Source organism: Sorex araneus, chromosome 1 (assembly GCF_027595985.1).
Source record: "Sorex araneus isolate mSorAra2 chromosome 1, mSorAra2.pri, whole genome shotgun sequence".
In the NCBI taxonomy this organism is placed as follows: Eukaryota; Metazoa; Chordata; class Mammalia; order Eulipotyphla; family Soricidae; genus Sorex; species Sorex araneus.
The window spans coordinates 204,981,202-205,003,514 of NC_073302.1; positions in this window are offsets into that span (position 1 = coordinate 204,981,202).

Consider the following 22,313-nt stretch of genomic DNA (forward strand, 5'->3'; position numbering starts at 1 on the left):
TAATTCTTCCAATCCATGAGCAGGGGATGTCTTTCCATTTCCTCGTGTCATCTTTTATTTCCTGAAGTAGTGTTTTATAGTTTTCATTGAACAAGTCCTTTACCTCCTTTGTTAAGCTGATTCCAAGGTACTTGATTTTTTTGAGGCACAATTGTGAACGGGATTGCTTTTCTCAGGTCACTTTCTTCTCTCTCATTATTTGCATATAGGAAAGCCATGGACTTTTGGGTATTGATTCTATAGCCTGCAAATTTACTATATGAGTCTATTGTTTCGAGCAGTTTCTTGGTAGAGGTTTTAGGGTTCTCTAGGTATAGTATCATATCATCTGCGAATAGTGAGAGCTTGATTTCTTCCTTTCCTACCTGAATGCCCTTAATTTCTTTTTCTTGCCTAATCGCTACTGCAAGTATTTCCAGTATTATATTGAACAGAAGTGGAGAGAGTGGGCATCTTTGTCTCGTCCCTGTTCTCAGAGGGAAGGCTCTTAGTATTTCCCCATTGAGGTCAATGCTTGCCATAGGCTTGTGATAAACAGCTTTGACTATATTGAGGAAGGTCCCTTCTATACCCATTTTGGGGAGTGTTTTCATCATAAACGAATGCTGGATCTTGTCCAATGCTTTCTCTGTATCTATTGATATGATTATATGATTCTTATCTTTTCTTTTATTGATATGATGGATTATGTTGATTGATTTCCGGATGTTAAACCATCCTTGCATCCCCGGGATGAATCCCACTTGGTCGTGGTGTATGATCTTTTTGATGAGTTGTTGAATTCTATTTGCCAATATTTTGTTGAGAATCTTCGCATCTGTGTTCATCAGGGATATTGGCCTATAGTTTTTTTGTGTGTGTGTGGTGTCTTTGTTTGCTTTTGGTATTGGGGAGATATGAGCCTCATAGAAACTGTTTGGGAGGGTTTCAATTTCCTGGAAAAGCTTGAGAAGGACTGGCACTACGTCCTCTTTAAATGTTTGGAAGAACTCGCTAGTGAATCCATCTGGGCCTGGGCTTTTGTTTTTGGGAAGATTTTTGATTACCATTTCAATTTCCTTGATGTTAATTGGACTATTCAGGTACTCCTGGTCTTCTTGGTTCAGCCTTGGGAGATCATAGGAGTCGAGGAATTTATCCATTTCTTCTAGGTTTTGTTTCGTGGCATAGAGATTTTCAAAGTAGTCTCTGATGATCTTTTGAATTTCATTGGTTTCTGTTGTGATGTCCCCCTTTTCATTTCTGATTTGGCTTAAAAGGGTTCTCTCTCTCTCTCTCTTTCTTTGTGAGTCTTGCTAGTGGTTTATCAATCTTGTTTATTTTCTCAAAGAACCAGCTCTTGGTTTCATTGATCTTTCGGATTGTCTTTTGAGTTTCCATGTCATTAATTTCTGCTCTACGTTTTATTATCTCTTTCCTTCTGCCTGGTTTGGGCTCCTTTTGTTGGTCCTTTTTTAAGGTCTTGAGCTGTGAAGTCAAGTTATTTATGTGGGCCCTTTTTCCTTCCTGAGATATGTTTGCAGGAAGCTATAAAATTTCCCCTTAAAACGGCTTTAGCTGCGTCCCACAAGTTCTGGTAGCTCGTGCCTTCATTCTCTTTTGTTTCTAGGTACCTTTTGATTTCTTCCTTGATTTCCTTCCTGACCCACTCATTGTTCAATATCGAACTATTTAATTTCCAGGTGTTTGATTTGGTTTTCTGCATCTGTCCACGATTAAGTTTTATCATCAGTGCATCATGGTCTGAAAAGATAGCTGGTACAATGTCTATCTTGTTGATTCTGTTGAAATATGCTGTGTGGCCCAGTGCATGGTCTATTCTGGAAAATGTTCCATGTGCACTGGAAAAGAATGTGTATTCCTTTTTTTGCGGATATAAAGCCCTGTATAGATCTATTAGCCCTCTCTCTTCTATTTCTTCCTTCAAAGCCAGTATTTCCTTGGTGAGTTTTTTTTAAAATTTTATTGAATCACCATGTGGAGGGTTACATAGTTCTCAGGATTATGTCAGTTATGCAATATTCAAACACCCTTCCCTTAACCAGTACCCCTATTCCATCACCAACCACCCCATTATACCTCCCGCACCCTCCCGCTCCCCCATCCCCGCCCTAGTAAGTGATAAGTTTCACTTCGTTTACGCTTTATCTTGGTTACATTCTATGTTTCAACACATAACTCGCTATTGTTGCTGGGGTTTCCCCCAAAAAAGAAAGAGACAGTCCTACGGTCAAGGAAGCATTTGATAGTTCTCCATTGCTAAGAATGTAGAGATATTAAGTCCCGCTGTTTGTTACATAACTTTTTAATTTTTTTTCCCCTCTTGTCCCACACCACCGAGTTCACGCCTGTTTAGTAATCACCACGCTGCCTGACAAAGGGAAAAAAACCCGGAAAAGATGGTTATTTCCCGTCATCAGCCGGCGTGGGGCTCTGGCTTAGTTGATAGTCTGGTAGAAAGTCTGCAAGCAGTTTCTGGAACCAAAAGTAGTGCACTGGTATCGGCCCCGGCTCGAGATTCCACCAGCGTCCCGCTGTTCCATGTACATAATACTTTATTCTCTTGTATCCCATTCCCATGCCACCAGGTCTGTGTCAACTTAATGGACATCATACTATGATTAACGCTACGCCGCATTTCTTCCCGAGAAAGAAGGATATTTCTTCTCAGCCGGCGTGGGGATATGGCTTAGTTCAATCTAGAGAGATGGCTACCACTTTGATTGCCTTCAATATTTCAACAAAAAACTTACTATTCTTGTTAGGGTTTCCCACCAAAGTCCGACCCGTTGAAAAGGAACCATTTCATATTGCTGATGATTAGATGATATTAGGTTGCGCAGCCACGGCAGCAGCCGCACGGTTTTGGGTTTCTGTATAAAGTCCAGGGAAAATTCTGCCTGAAATTCTATTGCTACAATCTTTTACCCTTTTATGGTGCTCATAAGATGGGAAAACCTAGAGAAATACCGGGCCCCCCCAGGGGCAGCCTGGCGGAAACGCTCACTTCACATACTGCAAGGATTTCAGTGGGCTGCTGTTGTCCAAAGTAGCTATTTTGGCCTCCTCGGTCATACTGGAGCTGCAGTCGCGGCAGTGGGAAGCCCACGTGGCTGCACTGTCCTTAAGTGTCCTCGGTGGGCGGAGACGGTACTTCCCCGCCCCTTGATCTCCGGCAAGCCGCGCCGCGCATTTGGGTCCGTGTCTACATTTTGTGCTCTGAGAAGTGGGGTGGAAGCTGTGCTGTGCCCAGGAGGGGTTGAGAGAGAGAGAGAGAGAGAGAGATTAAAAAAAAGAGGAATGCGGGCCCCTGCAGGGGCAGCCTGGAGGAAACACTCAGTTCACATACTGTAAGTTGTTCAGTGGGCTGCTGGTGTCCAAAGTAGCTCTTTTGGCCTCCTCGGTCATACTGGAGCGGCGGGCGCGGCAGTCTCCTTGGTGACTTTTAATCTTCTTGATCTGTCCAGAGGAGACAGTGCGGTGTTGAAGTCTCCAACTACTATTGTGTTGCTCGAGATGTCCTTCTCAAGGTCTCTTAGCAGCTGTTGTAATTATTTAGTTGGTCCCTCATTGGGTGCGTAGACATCTAGGAGTGTGATTTCTTCCTGATGTACACATCCCATGATTAATAAAAAGTGGCCTTCACTATCCCTTCTAATCTTTTTCAACCTGAAGTCTATATTGTCTGATACTATTAAAGCCACCCCAGCTTTCTTGAGGGAGTTGTTTGCTTGCAGGATTGTTTTCCATCCTTTGACTTTGAGTCTGTGTTTGTTCTGGCTATTCAGATGTGTTTCTTGCAGGCAGCAGAATGTTGGGTTCAGTCTCTGAATCCATTTTGCCAGTCTGTGTCTCTTAATTGGTGAATTCAGACCATTGACATTAAGGGAGATTATTGTTATGGGATTTTGAGCCATCTTTGTGCAAGGGTTTGTTGTGCTTGTAGGGGTTGTTCTTTGCTTACAATAGCCCCTTTATTGCTTCTTTTAGGTTTGGTTTTGAGTTTATGAAGTTCCTGAGCTGTTGTTTATGCCCAAAGTAGTGTATGATTCCTTCTAGTTTGAATGAGAGTTTAGCCGGATAAAGTATTCCTGGTGAAGCATTGATTTCATTGAGTTTTTTCACTATATCCCACCATTGCCTTCGAGCTTGGAGGGTTTCCTCTGATAGATCTGCTGTGAGTCTAAGGGGTGCTCCTTTGTATGCGATTTCCTTCTTGGACCTTGCTGCTTGCAGTATTGTGTCTATCTGGAAGATGTCCATCATTGTAACTATGATATGTCTTGGGGTTTTTCTGTTAGGATCTCTTTTAGCTGGCACCCTTCGGGTGCCTTGAATCTGGATGGCTGCATTGTCCAGCTGTGGGAAGTTTTCCGCAATGATTTGTTTGACTGTGTCTTTTTCATTGGGGTTGGTTCCCTGTGGTTCTGGTAGTCCAGTGATTCTAATGTTGTTCCTCTTGAAATCATCTCCTAGGACTCTGATTCTGACTAGAGCTATTTTGAGGTCTCTTGCCATGGTTTGTTGTTGCCTCTAGGCTTCTTGCAGCTCATTTTCAAGCATACTGATTCTGTCTTCGGCTGCAGTTATCCTATTGTTGAGGGCAGCCAGAGAGTTTTTGATCTCATGCCCCGAATCCTTCATTTCTTTTTGAAGGTTTTTTATTTCTGCTCTCATTTCTTCCCGTATTTTGTCGGCTGTCTGTTGTATTGTTTCTGCCAGGTCTTCTTTGAAGTTGTCCATCTTTGCATTGAGTTCATTGAACATGTTGAGGATTTCAATTCTGAATTCTTTATCAGAGAGGTCAAGTTTGTAGGAAGCGCCCATTGAGGTTTCCGGACTCCTTTGATCGTCCTCTGCTTGCAATGGGGATTTTCCCTGTTTCTTCATGTTGTTGTGGTGGTATGAAAGAGGGCCCTTGAAGATGAGTATCCCTGTTTCCTTTTGTTGCAAAAAAGGATTGTGGATAGGCCCAGTCAATGGCGGTTGCCTTTTTATTTCTCGCTTCTAGAACCTGGCCTCCCACTGAGATGTTCCTTCAATCGTTATGTGAAGTCTTGTGTTTTATTGTCCTACTGCTTGCGAATAGCTAGGATGTTAATCTTGGATAGGATGTTGAGGAAATTATCTGCCGTCTGGTAATGAGGCCACGCCCACTTTCCTTAGGCCACGCCCCCTGACGATTAGGCCACGCCCCTTTCCCACAATCCGGCAGCGGTCAATGGGCTGGGGGTGGTGTGCTAGCCACTCGGCCAGCAGTCCGGAGCTGGGGTATATTAGGTTTCTCTTAATAAAATATTTGGTTTCAATAAAATATTTGGTTATGAACATTGTAATCTTGCATTTGAATTTTTTTATTCTCCTTTTGAAAAATAAATAGGTAAGACTAGTGTTCCTAATTTTTTTCAAAGATAATAATCAGTTCGGTAATTGTAAAATTGCATTACGTACTAACACTCATATGTCATTTACCCTATTTTTATTTTCTATTTTGAGAGTCTCTTGCTCGCACTCCTGGCTGTCTTTCCTGGGACCCTTCGGAGGGGATGGGCTCCAGCTTCCCTCCCCGCCCCGAGCAGAGTTCCCAGCGGCTGAAGACCACCAGCCAAAAATCACTGGAACCTAGCCACAGCCATGCTAGGGCCCCTCTTCACACGTTCGGACAAGCCTCGCCCATGAAGTTACCGGCAGAGGAACCCAGGTGTGTGTAATGCCATCAACGGCCAACATCCAGAGACTTAAAAGCAAGCTCCCAGAAGACATGATATCTTATAACCTAATTCTCCCTCTGGGAGAAACTGGCAAGCTACTGAGAGTTTCCTGCCCACCTGGGACAGCCTCGCAAGCTTCTTATGGTGTATTCATAAGCTAAAGCCAGTAACAAGCTTAATTTCATTCCCCTGACCCTGAAAAAGCCTCCAATGCGGCTTTGTTGGGAAGGCCAAGTGGGGAGAGGCTTCTAAAATCTCAGGGATAGGACGAATGGAGAGGTTACTGAGCCTGCTAATCAATGATCAACGAGATTTCATGATTCGTGATTTGTGATTTTGTTGATGTAAGATTTTTTCCTCATCAGTTTTTATTTGAATGTTTAATTCATTCATTTGTTTATTGCTGAAGTTCAAACTCAGGACCTCATGCAAAATGTGCATTCTACCACCAAACTACATTCCTGCTCCTTAATTTATATATTTATATTTTTTCTTGTTGAGTTACCTAAGATTTTAGAGTTATGAGGCTTTTTCACACACATACACAAAACGTACTTTAACCATTTTCATAGTTCTTGTATGTACTCACTCAAATCAGTGACTTCAGTTTTTAAAAAACTCTTGATTTAAGTATAGCATAGTATTTCTGTTTATTCTCTAATTTTACATTAATTTTGGTGACATTTATTAAGGATGTTTCTTAATTATCATTTAATTAAATTAAATTTATTGAATTTTCCCTGTGACCAAATTTTGTAACTTCTCTATGGAAAGTTAAAAATACATTCTGCTTTGAGATTTGAGACTTAAGTAGTAATCTCATTAATTATATAATTTAGGATTCCTATGTATGTAATTGCTTTTTAAACTTGAAGTATAGCATTACACTGAATCAGTGATTCTCATTTGTCTTAATAGTCCTTGTTATTGATTTATTAATGCTATAGTATACAAATAATCAAAACTATTACTTGTATTATAAATTTCATCCTTTACCTAAATCGCCCATAATTCTAGAAGTTTTGTGGTTTCCTTTCAATGAACCCCTGACTCCTACTCAGATTGTGACCCTTGTTTTTCTACCTATTGACATTTATCTCATATGCATTTTAAAAATTTAATTTCTCACCTTGTTGAGTCATTTGAAGTATTTATCACATAAAGTATGTAATTGGGTTTAATACTATAATTCTAGACAAGTCTTTTGTTTTTTAAATGAAATTCTATTCATTAGCACATTAGCATGAAAATAATGTTTAATCTTAGATATAAACAATATGTAATCTTTGTATTCTTTAGATTTTCTATAAGACCTGTACTTGCATGACTGTGTATGCTACTTTATTCTTAAAGTTGGAAAGGTTTTAATTTTTGTTCCAAGTGATCAGTAGTATATGCCTTCATACAATAGCCTTAATCCTCTATTCTCTCTTAAAGTGTCTGTTAATTCCTTTCTATGAGCTATGACAGAGTAAGTACTCTTCTATTTTCTTTCTGCTTTCCCAATTTCTTGGATGATCATTTGTCTCTCAATAGATTTCAACACTTAAATAATTCAGACGTTGAGGATTGCCCCTGGGAGTTTTCCTCCTGCCCTCCTCTGCTCTTTTTAGGTTGAGTAGGTTTCCTTGACTGACAGAAATTCCGAGCCAGAATACAAAAAGTTGACACAAAGTTGTCCACACAACTGCCTTAGAGACTGGGTCAGGTACAGGATGTGACTTCAGGTAACATCATCTGCTTTGGCATCTCTGAAAGGGTGTGTGAAAGAGTGGGTGAGGGTGTATGCAGCGAGCATTGGGCACTGATATCCTCCTTGAGCTTGATGTTGCATCAGTTCTCTGACACCAGTAAGTGTGGGAAAGGCTGATAGCTTCACACAGTCTAGCTTTGGGGCTTATCTTCTCTTTTGTGCTCCCAGGTAACAGCTACTGTTGTTTCTTTTCTTATTCCCATGAGAACCAGTACAGCAGATGTGGCTTATAATGGAGCACACAGATGCTCAGTTGGGGGGTGGAGGGGAGAGGGGCTGTTTTCCAGCAGACATTGAAACTAAAGCATGTCTAAAATTTTGAGTCAAAAATTTTGTATTTGTGGTTGTCAAAGTGATTGGTCAACAATCACCTCATCAATAAAGCTTTTATTTTTTTAAAAAGTTCTTTAAAAGCATTTTTTCCTATGACTTTTCTAGCCTAACATGCACAAGAAGAAACAGATCAATTTCTGAGATAGCTTAGATTTATGTTTTTCTAATTTACCATCCTTAAACTCAGGAGCCCTTTGGCATCAAACCCTGAATTAAAACCCTGCCTTTAGCACACACTGAACCTGTAATGTAAGTTAAGTTACTGACTTTCTGTGAGTAATTTCTCTCTGTTCTTGCTTCTCCTAAATGGAGATAATAATGATGCAAGGAATTAAAGGAGCAATCCTCAATGGAGGAATCTCACACTCTAAGCATAAAGGATTATTGACTTGGTGTAGAAAGATCCAAGAATGAATTGAATCAAAGAACTGGAGAGATAGCAAAGCTGTTAGGGTGCTTTCCTTGCACACAGCTGACTTGGGTTTGATCCCTAAACCTATCTGGTCCTCCTAGACTCCCAAGACTGATTCCTGCTTACAGAGCCAGGAGCAAACCCTGAGCACCATTAGGATATGGCGCCCAAATGAACAAAGTAAAAAGAGAAAAAAAATAGTGAAATTAAAAAATATAGCAAGGAGCTGTGCATGCTTTGCTATAGTACATTCTCCATAGTTTTGACAAGTAGATCTAATGACATGATGTGCGCAAAGTGTTTTGGGGGACATGTCTGGTGTATATACAGTTTTGGGTTCCATTCCTGGCACTGGATGGTCTCCAAAGAGCACAGCCAGAAGCTCTTTAGAGAACAGGGGTAGGAGTAGCCTCTGAGCTCAGCAGGGAGTGGTCTAAATACAAAACTAAGGAAAAAAGGAAATAAAATAAAAGCAAAATTTTATCTTGTGAGCAGGAGACCACTTCAGAAATTGAACATAGCAGACCAAAGTATACTCTTGGATTCTACACACTATAGAGGAAGATTTTATTAATAAATTTTCTGATTAATGGGAAGGATTGTTTCAAGAGCCCGATTTCACTACTGCTTTGTGTTCCTGATAAGATTCTATGGGGGGTGCCAGGGCAAATATCATATCATACTTTAGGATAGGAATGCCATTTACCATGCCAATATATTATAATTGGTGTACAATAAGGAAAAGTGGGTTATTGCTGTTGCCTTTGGATATCATTGACTTTAGCAGGTGCAAAACCAGATCCTAAGACCCAGTCAGGGTGCTGTGCCAGCCAGCCAGTGAAGAGCATGTATGAGTCTGCATCCGACCAGCAACTTAATTCGCTTTCTCAAGATCAGTGCATACTTCATAGCTTTGACAAATAGATTAAAGAGGGTGACATGGGAAAAGTGTCTTTGGTGCAGTGTCTAGTATATAGTCACAGTTACACTGTCACACTGTTGTCCTGTTGTTCATCGATTTGCTTGAGCAGGCACCAGTAACATCTCCATTGTAAGACTTGTTACTGTCTTTAGCATATTGAATACTAGTAAAGACTGTAAAATGGTCTTGTCATTTTATTAGTCGATTGTACTAGCCAGATTTAGAGTCTTTTCTTGTGTGTGTCTATAAAGCTTTTTTAAAACTTCAGCTATAATTTCTTGAACATTTAGTATCCTATTTCTAGGCTGTATACATCATGATACCCAAACTGTTTAATATGCACCCTTTCCCAACTCCTAATACATAGTGTGACACATAGATTAGCTCAGTATTTTGTTGAATGTATGCATGGATGAATAAGTCAATGAATTATTCCATCAATATTGCTCATTTATACTGCTTTATGTGTCAATTTTCTGAATTGATATACATTTTATACTTATTCAATAAAAGCCTTATAAGATTTAGATGACCTTATATTTTAAATCTATATTTATTTTAACCCTTAAGTAGAAAGATATGGATCATAGTAATAGATCAATATAAGCCCTATCTCTCCTTTTCTCCCTAGCCACCAAATACAAAACAACATAAAATCCTGGGCGTCTATTCAAAATATACTGAGATACTGCATTCAATGCACATATTAAGGGTAATATTCAAGGGTGAGCATTCCTGATACTAAACTTCAAAGCAGGCATGGGTGGAAGATTACTACTATTTATCAACCATCATGATGCCAGATCCATCATCTTATTTAACCCTCACATTGATACTATAAGTTTTATCAATTTTTTTGCCTCTTTTGGTTAGCAGGAAACTGAGACTCAAAGTGTCAAAATGACTTGTTTGGAGTCTAAATTGAAACACTGGGACCATTCTTTACTGCTAATAATGATCAGTGGCTCATTCCTGTTTATAATTTTGGTTCCATTTGTTATTCTTCCCTGCACTATGGTATATGATACATGCAAAAGGGAATGCTTCTTCTGCTCTGCTGTATTCAATACCCTTCAACCCTACCTGACTCAGATATTGCTTCTTTTGTAAAAATTTCATGTTTATATAGAGTATTTTCATCTTTGTCTAACTCTGGGACCAACACAGGTGGAATGTAATTTACATAAAATAATTGATTGCTCTTTAGGTATTTTCATTTTATTTAGTTTACAGTCAGAAGATATGAGAGGCTTTTTTTTTAAAACTTCTTTGTTTCTTTACTGGAATTTTCCAAATCTTTTGTCTTGATATCTTGCCATCCCTTGCTGAATCATACTCATGATTCTTATGCTCCCTTACATCGCTCTTTTCTTCCTTTGTGACCTGTACACAGTGTCCTCTTCTTAATCAAGCTCATACTTTTATGACTGTAACTGATTTCAATTCAGGTGAGTAATATTTTCACTCTGACCATCCTGTTGAGCTAAATACTTGCATATCTAATACCCAGTTGGACATCCAATGAAGATTTGCTTAGGTTTAGAGTGTTAATTTTTGGGAGCTGGCCTATTTATTTGAAGGTTTCCAGTTAATCTCTGTATTTGCTTGTTCATTTTTAAGTGGATGCCAAACTGGTGCCACAAAATCAACAAGTTCAGTCTAGATTTCCTTCCATAGTCTGATGATACTGTCACCCAGCTACTCAATTATAAAGCTTCATAGCTACATTTGTCTATTTCACTAAACCCACATTTATTAGGTCACCAAATTTTGTGGATTCTACTCAACCATAATCATGCCTTTTTAAATTGATCCTTTGTTAGGATCTTGGTTAGTCTTCACCTTTTGCTTGATCTTTTATGCAATTCTTTTAACTTATTTTCACCCTGTATGTTTTTCTGCAAATTCAGAGGGATCCCAGACTATTTCAGTAGCCCAGAAGACTCCAGTATATTTTTTTAAGTTTGGGGGCCACACTGGCAATGCTCAGGGGTTACCCCTGACTCTGCACTCAGGAATCATTCTGGCCGGCTCAGAGGACAATATTGAATGTGAGAGTTTGAATCTAGGGGTTAGCCACATGCAAGACAAGCACCTTACCCACTGTATGATCTCTCTGGCCCCAGGCTCTACTATTTCAACCTTGTAGGCATCTGCCACTGGTGTGCACCTTTGCTTAACTGTCTCTCCTTCCTCTCTCCATCATACACAGCCTAAATGCACCATTACAAATACTCCTCTAAAGCTGATTGCACCCTCACTTACTCCCCTATTACACTTAGCTAAAATCACATAAAGCCAACCTTTCTGAGCCAGAGTATTAATATTGTGGGTAAGATGCTTGCCTTGTGTGCAGTCAACCTGAGTTTGTTCTCTGTCACTGTATATAATCCCCCAAGCGACACCAGGAGTGATCCCTGAGCACAAAGGCCTGCAGGAGTAATCTTGAACACAGCCAAGTATATTTTGAAAACCCAAAAGTAAATAAATGAATAAATATGTAAATAAATTTATAAAAATAACAATATTTCTTTCTATCATTTCTCAAGGTCTTTGAGCAAAGGGAAGTTTTTATAATTGTTTCTACAATTATGTTACCAAAGTAATTCTACAATTAATCTCTAAATATTTTGCACCAGACATCCTTCTGCAGAACTTCTTTATTAAAGGAACTCATCTTAAATCATATTATGTCACTAATTTCTTTATTGTCATGATTTAAAATCTAAGAAAGCAGAATATGAAGAAAATAGTTAATGAAGATCAACTCATGCAATTTAAAAAAGTTCTTTTCTTGGAGCATCTCCAAAGCAGTGCTCAGGGAACTTAGGGACCAATCCTAGCATTATGACCAACTGGGTGTACAGTTTGACAGGCAGAAGTGACAATGTTATGCTACCTAGACCTACTTGTGTTTGGAGCCACTGGGACAACATTCAGTGGTTCTCGGGGAAGTATGCCGTTCCAGGGCTAGGACGCAGAGTCTCTGAACGACAGGCATGCATTGAAATCCTTTGAATTATGTCCCAAGACCAAAAGTCCTTCTCAAGCATGCTGTTCTGAGAAGGTAGGATATTCTGTCAGGTAGGATATAACTTATAATGCTTTTTTCTCCACAAGAAGCTTCTGTCTTTTTTGGTGTATTTTTCCTTTCATTATTTTCTTTCACTCTGCAAATATCAGTTTTGGTTCTTGGGATATCCCAACAATCTAATAGCACATTATTTTCCAAAATTCCTTTTAACAAACTGACTTGATATTTTTCATGGTCTTAGAATTTCTTTCAATCCTATGTGTTCTCAGCTGAGATCATGGGAAGAAAGGAGACTCCCTTCCATGTGATATTCTCCGATATGTAAATAAGTAAATATTGGAATACATCATTATTGCTTCCTTAAGAAAAACAAATTGTATGCCTGAAAACTCTGAAAAACAAAAGCATTTTATTTACATATCTTAGTCATGAATTTACTAAGGACTGGAGTGTAGCACAGCGCGTAGGGCGTTTGCCTTGCTCGTGGCCTACCCAGGTTTGATTCCTCCGTCCCTCTCTGAGAGCCCAGCAAGCTACTGAGAGTATCCCATGTGCATGGCAGGGCCTGGCAAGCTACTCATGGCATATTCGATAGGCCAAAAAAAAGTAACAAGTCTCACAATGGAGATGTTACTGGTGCCCACTTGAGCAAAATTGACAAACAACAGGATGACAGTGCTACAGTGACAGTACTAGAGTGCTACAGTCATGAATTTATATGATGCCCATTTCTTCTGGTTTAATAATCAACATAACTCAGCATAATGAAGTTTTCCTCACAAGTGAAAGTAATGGAAAATTGGTCAAGAACAATTTGGAACTCTAAAGAAAGATGGGGATAAAAAGGTAAAAGATTTGCCTCATGCCATTTTCACTCAACATACCACAATATACATACATACATACATACATACATACATACATGCATACATGCATACACAGGCACACAAATTCCCCTGTACCATGCATCACTATCCCCTAAAAATGAGAACATTAAGGTTCAGATTAAAACTAATAGTACTTTATTATTCAGACCTCTTATCCATTGTGTAGTCTAATAAATATCCTCTCTTGCTTAATTTACCAGAAACCTGGATTCACTATTTTGAACACTGAAGTAAACACTATTAAGTTTATACTATTTATGTATCTTGTCTATAGATCAAATATCACCACATATATTATATTTGTTTGAAAAGTCCTCCATTTGCATAAAAATCTCTCTGTGATCATTTAAAGTGTTAGAACTGCTCATCTTTTGTTCTCTAAAGTAAAGTACAGTGATTGCAGATATTGATTGGGCTAGTAAACTTCCTCCACATCAATATTCTTCAAGTTCTGAGTGGACTGACCCATTCATAGCCCTAGTACATTCTGAACCCACCATCAACAGTGTTCCGGATAGAAGGATCCCTAGAGGTGTTAAACATCTTTTCAAGTAATAAGCAACACTCTGTTCTGCCCCATACTTACCTTCTACTCCCAACCTCACACCTCCTTTTTATCTTAAACAACCAAGTAAAGAGAGGTAAAGAAATCAACTCTGAGGAATGCCAAAGGCTTCTTTCAGATTGGCACTGGCAGAGATTTGAATTTGATTCTCAGTACAGATTTGCCTCTGAGCAGAAGAAGGAAAGGTCAAAGATTGCTGACCGCCTTTCTGTATTTAAAAGAAAACTTGGGTAGCACTTTCCTAAACTCCAAGCAGGTAACTGAGCAGATGAGTTGCTGTAAGGAAAAGTGAAAATTTCTTCAGAAACATTTTCTCTTCTAGCAACCTTTTCCTTACACATAGCACTTGAATCAAGTTACAGATATTAACTGGTTTTTAAAGACTGGATCCTGCTATTTCCCCATTGGCAGCTGCTTCCTCCACTAGTTATGAGTTCACTCTTACAAGGCTGGTCTCAAGCTGAGGGGGAAAAATCTGAAGACAAAAATAATTCATTTTGCTTCTGAGATCAGAGTCTAAAAGCTGTGGAAAGAATTTTACATTTTCCTCCAGAAAGGAAAGAATTATGGAGTCTGCACAGTCTCCAATCAAGTCTTTTTTATGACATATGGAACAACTAAGTTCTTTTTCCACAGATACCAGCTTTCATTAATCACATTTTTCAACTCCTATAGAAGATAGCCTGACACATAATTTAAACAGTGGTTAACCCCAAAATATGGTTTGTTTTTTATTTAGTTAATCAATTATTTAATAGATAAATATGAATTTTAAGGACTGTATTTATTTTTAATCTTTTTGCCAACAGAATTGGAGCTATTACATGACAAAACTAACTACACAAAATTGCTCATTAAAATTATGCCCCTCCTCTCCATAAAAGGGAAACAAAGAATGGGAGGAAATCAATTAAGCTTTGAGAAGTTTATATATCACATAGAGGTTTCTGCAAAAGAGTCCCTCTAAAAGAAAGGTATTGATCTTTTTCTGAATAAAAGCAAATATATATTCTCCAGGCCCAGCCTATCTATTATAAAGCTATCTGATTTATGTTTTTTTAATATTCTTTCCTTGTTCTCTTAACATAGGCTATCTTTGTAACTCATAAATAATACACAAAACTGTTGGAGCTGTCCGGTGAGACCAGGCAAATGCTTCCCTGCACTAGCTTTGTTCTCTTTGCTCTTATTTGTTTGTAACTTCTTTGTTTCTTCTTTTCCTATTCAAAGCTTAACATGTAAAAGTAAAAAAAATAATAAGACTACAGATGAAGAATAGAGAGACAGATTGAAATCTCAGCAAAAGGCACATAAACCACACATTTTCATTATGACCACACCAATCTGAGTTGCATTGTCACTTTAGGGTGTGATTTTTTATCATGTATAATTTCATCAAGCAAGATACTATTGTCTCCACACAGTTTGGCTCAGGGAAGCTGGTCATAGTTTGGTACGGAGGAAATTACTTTGATCCTGATTTGTGTATTCAATATCTAAATTGACATCCTTAATGCTCTGGCCATATTTTATACAGAACATATTAGAAGCTAAAGGCCCACTGGGAAATACCTTGACAGGCAATTGACATTGGGAGCATACACTTTGGCACATTAACCAATTGTGAACAGCAGATACGCTTTCTGACTTGAGAGTCCATTTTTTCCTTCTAAACAGCTTAGACACCGAGAGTGGCCAATCGGGGTTACATTTTTACGCATTTGGCATCTGCTTGAGCTACAGTCAATAAGTGCACTAGACAAATACAAGCTTAAAATTGACAGTTGTACGGAATTTGGAAAGGGATCCAGTAGTGATTGTACAACTAGATTACAGAGGCCAACCACATTCCAAAGAATTCACATTTGTTTAGCATCTGGGACAGTTTAAAACTTAGGGAAAGTTGGAATGGATGCTGACAAAGGTAGAATGATACACATTGAGTTCAAAGATAATACAAACAAAACCCTATAGCAAGTGACATTTTACTCAAAGAGAGGCCTCTAAAAGCCTCTGGGTATTGACTCAGAGCAACTTTCCACGCACCTTTGGGTGTCTAGACATTTGGGAGGAAGGAAATTAATCAGATATTCCAAACTCCGTTTTCTTGCACTGACTGAATCTGGCTGCATGGATCAGCCTCAGCTTTAAATAGAATAACTCCTACTTCCTCCTCTTCTTTCCTCAACTATTATAATAGTTTCTGAGCTAATAGTTTTGGATCAGGGAAATTATAGACAATGTTTGAGTCAAAAAAGTCCTTTTGACCTTAAAACTTAACCAAGTATTTTTTTTCATTTAGAGGCGCCTATGATTCCAGAACTAACAAATTTCTGGTTTCTAACTGGACATCCACAGGGGAAATGGCTGAACTTTACAGGGAAGTTCTCAGTACTCAGAAATATCTGAAGATAGGAACATCTCTTGAGTTTCAAACATTTTGTTGACTTCAATTTAGAAGTACAGAACATTTGAGTGAAAAGAAGATGTATGACTTCTTATCTTTCTACCAATCATTTGGACATTCGACTATAATGGATATATTGGTTGATGTTGTCTATTTGTGTGGTATAAGAAGCCATTATACTAGAATCACCTTTATCTAAGTGTCAAATATTAAATCCAGGTCATGAAAACAAAATGTGTTCAAATTAAAAAGGAAGCATATGAATCTATATTTAACTAAATTAAAACAATTAGGTAAAAAAGGTCTAGTTTTAAATTCAACTACAACCAACCAGTAATACAAGAATCTTCTGGGAATCAAGAATTTTTACATATATATGTGTATATATAGAGAGTAAATGAGAAAGAGGAAAGAAAGAGGGAGAAAGACAAGAGAAAATGAGAAGAGAGGAGAGGAGAGGAGAGGAGAGGAGAGGAGAGGAGAGGAGAGGAGGGGAGGGGAGGGGAGGGGAGGGGAGGGGAGGGGAGGGGAGGGGAGGGGAGGGGAGGGGAGGAGAGGGAACAGGAGGGGAGGAGAGGGGAGGGGAGGAGAGGAGGAGGGGAGGGGAGGGGAGAGGAGGGGAGAAGGGGGAGGGGAGGGGAGATGAGGAGGGGAGGGGAGGAAGGGGAGGGGAGGAAGGGGCGGGGAGGCAGATAGAAAGGAAGGCAGGAAGGAAGGAAGGAAGGAAGGAAGGAAGGAAGGAAGGAAGGAAGGAAGGAAGGAAGGAAGGAAGGAAGGAAGGAAGGAAGGAAGGAAGGAAGGAAGAAGGAAGGAAGGAAGGAAGGAAGTAGGACAGCAAGAAAAAACTCAAAGAGCTGGAGTATATGCTTGCTGGGCATGAAGTCCCCTCATGGACATCTAAGAACCTCCAAATATAGCTCTGATAACCGCCGAGCACTCTTGGGTCTGAGCATTGCACCACCTGACCCACATAACCATGATGAGTATTACTGAGAGTACCTCCTGGGACCCCGATCACTGCTTGAGAGACTGCCGCTTAAAAACCTTAAAATAAATATGAAAACGACTACCACTGTAAATCAGAAAATTTAATACCCAAAACATTTTGGAAGCAAAGGAGTTCTGTCAATAGGGAAATTTTTGGTAAGTTGTTAAAAATATACTCAAAGATTAAAGGTATGTCCCAACCACATACCGACAATCCAGCCCATGTAGCATTGGATTCTTCAGTGTCATTGCTTGAAGCTTCGAGTTTCATGAAATCACTGTGCTCTTTTGGATAATATCTACAATATACATACCTAGAGCAAATTCTGAGACAATTTATTTGCACATCATACATCCAATAAGTCTATAGAGATAAAAATGTTTAAATAACTTATACAACTCAACAACAACAAGTACATATGCACCCAAAATCCCATATATTATTTTTTAACAGCAGAAGGGCCAGGAGAGTGCAAGGGGAAGGTTTCTACTTCCATGCAGCCTGCTTTAGCTCTGCTCTCAGCACAACACGAGAATCAAGGATCACTGAGTGCAGTTCTGAATGTCTCTGAGCAGCACGGAGGTGGGGGCTTTAATCCCCAGCACTATAAGACCCTGGCAGCACTGAATTCTTGAAATAAAGCATTGAGCCAATGACCAGGTTGAGACAGAATCATCAGGAAGGGCCCCAGACTTTCTTGAGAGGAGCGGTAACAACAATGAATTGTGCAAAAGACTTCAGTAGACATTTCTCAGTAGAAAGTATACATAAGTATGACCAAAAAGCACATGGAAAGATATTCATCATCACTCAATATTGAGGAAATGCAGATGTAAACAATAATGAAACATATCCTCACACCTGTGAGAATGGTTTGCATGCAAAGATGTGGAGATATGGAGTACTTATGTATTATTGATGTAATTGAAAATTGGTGTTTTAAAAAACATTATTTATATTCTTAAAAAAAAAAATAGGGGCTGGAGCAATAGTACAGTGGGTAGGGCGTTTGCCTTGCACGCGGCCGGCCCGGGTTCGATTCCCAGCATCCCATATGGTCCCCTGAGCACCGCCGGGAGTAATTCCTGAGTGTAAAGCCAGGAGTAACCCCTGTGCATCACCGGGTGTGACCCAAAAAAAGCAAAAAAAATAAAAAATAAAAAAAATAGACACACTACACAATTCAGTTATCCCACTCTTGCATATTTACGGAAAAACATCAAAACACTAATTTGAAAGGACCAATGCACTATATTTATTGCAGGATTATTTACAATAGCTAAGCGTTGTCAACAGATAAATGGATTAGATGTGGAATTCTCTTTTATCTATTAAAGGCAAAAAGATGAAATCTTGTCATTTCCAATTAATGGATACATCTAATAGGTATTATAATGAGTGAAATAGATTAGGGACTATTTCAATAGATTAGGGAGAAAGATAAACACTGTATGATTTCACTCTTATGTTGTTATATAACAAAACAAACAAATGTATGAAATAAAAACGTCTAGATTTATTAAACCAATTAGTAGAGAATGGAGAAACTTGCCTAATATTCATGAATCACGAAATCCTGTTAATCGTCGATTTCTCGAGCGGGCTCAGTAACCTCTCCATTCGTCCTTTCCCTGAGATCTTGGAAGTCTCTCTCCACTCAGCCCTCCCAAAGATGTCACACTGGAAGCTCTTTCAGGGTCAGGGGAATGAGATCCAGCTTGTTACTGGATTTAGCATATGAACTCACCATGGGAAGCTTGCAAGGCTGTCCCATGTGGGCAGGAAACTCTCAGAAGTTTGCTAGTTTCTCCCAGAGGGAGAAGTAGGCTATAAGATATCTTCTGGGAGCTTGCTTTTAAGTCTCTGGATGTTAACCATTGATGGGATTACACACACCTGGGTTCCTCTGCTGGTACCTTCATGTGTGAGGCCTGTCCGATCGTGTGCCTAATATTAAGTTAGATAAAATTTTATGCGTAAGGGTAGAATTAAACTTACAGCAGTAAACCTAATGCATCCTATAAACATTGATTTAAAATTATTCTGAACAGATGATTGGACAAAGAAACCGGTACATATACACAAGGAATACTGTTCAGCTATAAGAAAATGTGTAATCATTCCATTTGTGGATGGATCTGGAGAGTGTCATGTTGCTTGAAGTAAGCCATGGAGGGACAGATACAAAACATTCTTTCTCAGATGTAGAATATAAGGGAACATAGTAAGGAGACAACAAAGAGCCAAAAGCAACAGAGCCTGAGATCTGGTCTACAGAATTGACCGTAATATGATGGGGGAACAGGATTAAAGTGTGGGGCAATGTGGTATAGGGTGAGGTATTGCAACATTCACCCTATTGTTAACAGTAAATCATATATATTGGCATGTCAATATTGTTTCTTCAAGTCTGGGATAAATGAGGCCAAAACAAAAACAAAAGCAAAGAAATAAAACAATAGTCACCAGAAACTCACCACTCATGTTGCTCCTCTGGTCCTGGCGTCCATGGCTGGTCAGCTGTCTCCTCAACACTTCTCTTTGTATTATCGACAACACCAGGGACTTTTAGTTGCATGGGAAATAGGAAAATAATGTTTACTCTACATTCCTAGAAGAATACTTGAGTTTTTCAACTGGAAGACAAAATGTGTTTCTCCATTGTGCTTTCTAAAAATCTCTTTTATTCATCTAATATTAGTTCACATCATTACAGAATTATTTTATTTGAGATGCTAGTAAGAGTCTCATGCTCTGCTGAGTTAGGTGGATGCACTGGGATGCTGCTGTAATGGAAAGTATATTATGATAGTTTGCTAATTTAATGCTAATTCAATAAAAATTGATTTTTTAGTAAAAAGGGAGATAGTACAGTGAATAAAGCACTCGCCTGGCATGGAGCCAAACCTGCTTTGAACCCTGGCACCATAAATGTTCCTTGAGCAGAGACAGGAGTAGTCCCTGGGAATAATCAGGTTTGTCCCTAACACCATCCCCGAAACAAAAGAATATGCTACTTTTTTAAAGAACAATTTGTAAGGGCCAGAGAAATAGTATAGTGGGTGGGTCTCTTGCCTTACTTGTGGCAGACCTGGGTTGAATCCCTTGTACCACACCTGATTCTGTAAGCCCTGTCAGGAGTGATCCCTGAGCCCTTATACTCATGATTCGTAAGCATAACATCAGGAATAAGCCCCAAGCACATCCAGGTATAGCCCATCCCCCAAACATATATATATATGCGCATATATGTAAACATCACTTTATCACTGTCATCACTGTCATTCTATTGCTCATCAATTTGCTCAAGCGGGCACCAGTAACATCTCCATTGTGAGACTTATTGTTACTGTTTTTGGCATATTGAATACGCCACGGGTAGCTTGCCAGGCTTTGCCATGCAGGCAGGATATTCTCGGTAGCTTGCTGGGCTCTCCAAGAGGGACGGAGGAATCGAACCCGGGTCGGCTGTGTGCAAGGCAAACATCCTACCCACTATGCTATCACTCTAGCCCATATATAAACATATAACTTATTATTAAATACAATTATATAATATAAAATAACATTAAAATAGTATTATATAAAATAATATAGTTTATTATAAAATGCATAAAAATATATATACAATTTTAAGAGAACACGTTCCAAGATTCTGGGTAGTTAAATTCAAAGAGCAGAAGCACAGGCTTTGCATGTTGGAAGCCTCATTTTAATTCCTGGTACTGCATGGTCCCCCCGTACACCACTGTCCCCAAACCAAAATAAAACAATAATAATGAAAAGAAGAAATTCGATTTACAAGTCTATAACCAAAGATGGCTAAATTTCTAGCAAGGAGGCCTGGTCAGCAACTGGCATTGCCAGTTACTCTCCATCTGGAGAATCACACTGCTGGGATGAAGCCTGGTCTCACCAGAGTCTAGTATGTGGCTGTATTTGTCCGGGTTCTCCAGAGAGACAGAGCCAGGAGATTTATTTAAAGTAGTGGCTCCCTTGATTTCAGGGCTTGTTAGATTCAAAATCTTGTCACACAGAATGGTAGGTTGGATTTGCAGTTCAAATTTAAAGAAAGCCTTCTAGAGTGCCAGGAGGACCCACTGCTGCAAACGAAGCCTGAGGGTGGTCGCTCACAGCTGGAGTATACAGTAGGTCAGTTGTATTCCCTGCAACCCTTACAAATTGGATAAGGTCCATAATACTTCCAGAGTTCACCAATTGAAGTGTGAATATCATTCAAAAATACTTCGATCACCACCCTCTCCAAAACTCAGAATACTGTCTCCCAATGGCACTGACACATAAAATAAACATGGGATTAATTAAAGTACATCTTTCACAGAACAATTGTAAGGCTAAAGTTGGTTAATTATTTTAAATTTATTATTTATTGAGCTAAGTAACAATGGTTCACACAATGTAATTGCTTATATGTTTAAGGTGTACAGTGTAACCTCACCATGCCACAACCAAAGTGCTAACTGCCCAGCACAGTAATCCACTGAACTCTTCAGTCCACAGTCTAACATCAGTCCTGTGGTCAGCCTAAGGGTTTCTTTTCATTGAATGTCAGCAATTCACATGCTTTGTTATTTGTACACCATATGCAAGTGAGATCATCTGATATTTGTCTTTCCTCTTCTGACTTACTTTGCTTTTATGTGAAGTGCTTATAACAACTCCTAACATCTACTTAACACTGTATTACACATAATTGGAACTAAAAAAACTTTTGAGATACACTCTGAAACTCAGAAAAGGAAAACTGCACTCTGAATTTCAGCATGAGTTAAAATTGAATATCCTAAACACCTATGGTAAGTAAACATAGGTTTAAAAAACTTAGTTGCTGATTCTCTTTGTGTGTGTAGACAGCCAGAGTATGTCAGCAGAACTGAATGACTACTGAAATTTAGTCTCTCTTAGTTTTTAAAATGTTTTAAAATATGTTTCCAATGATTTCCACTGCACATGATTGATTACTTATATCTATATATTATTTTATATGCTTGATTATTTGTACAGATACAAATTATATACTTGCTTATTTATGTCTGAAGAATTTTTTCAAAATTACATCTCCTTTACCAGATAGTTCATTGAATTTGAGAATTGTTTATGCTCTTGCTGTTCCACGTTAGTCATTCCAGTTTCTTGACACAGACTGAACTGACACTGGTACCTGGGATTTCCACTGTGTTAGGGTCAGTGAGAATCAAGGTACAGCTAATTGAAAAGATTTGTATAGCTTGAGTTGTTTTCTTTTCTTTTCTTCTTCTTTAAAGGATTAGATCTTCTTAC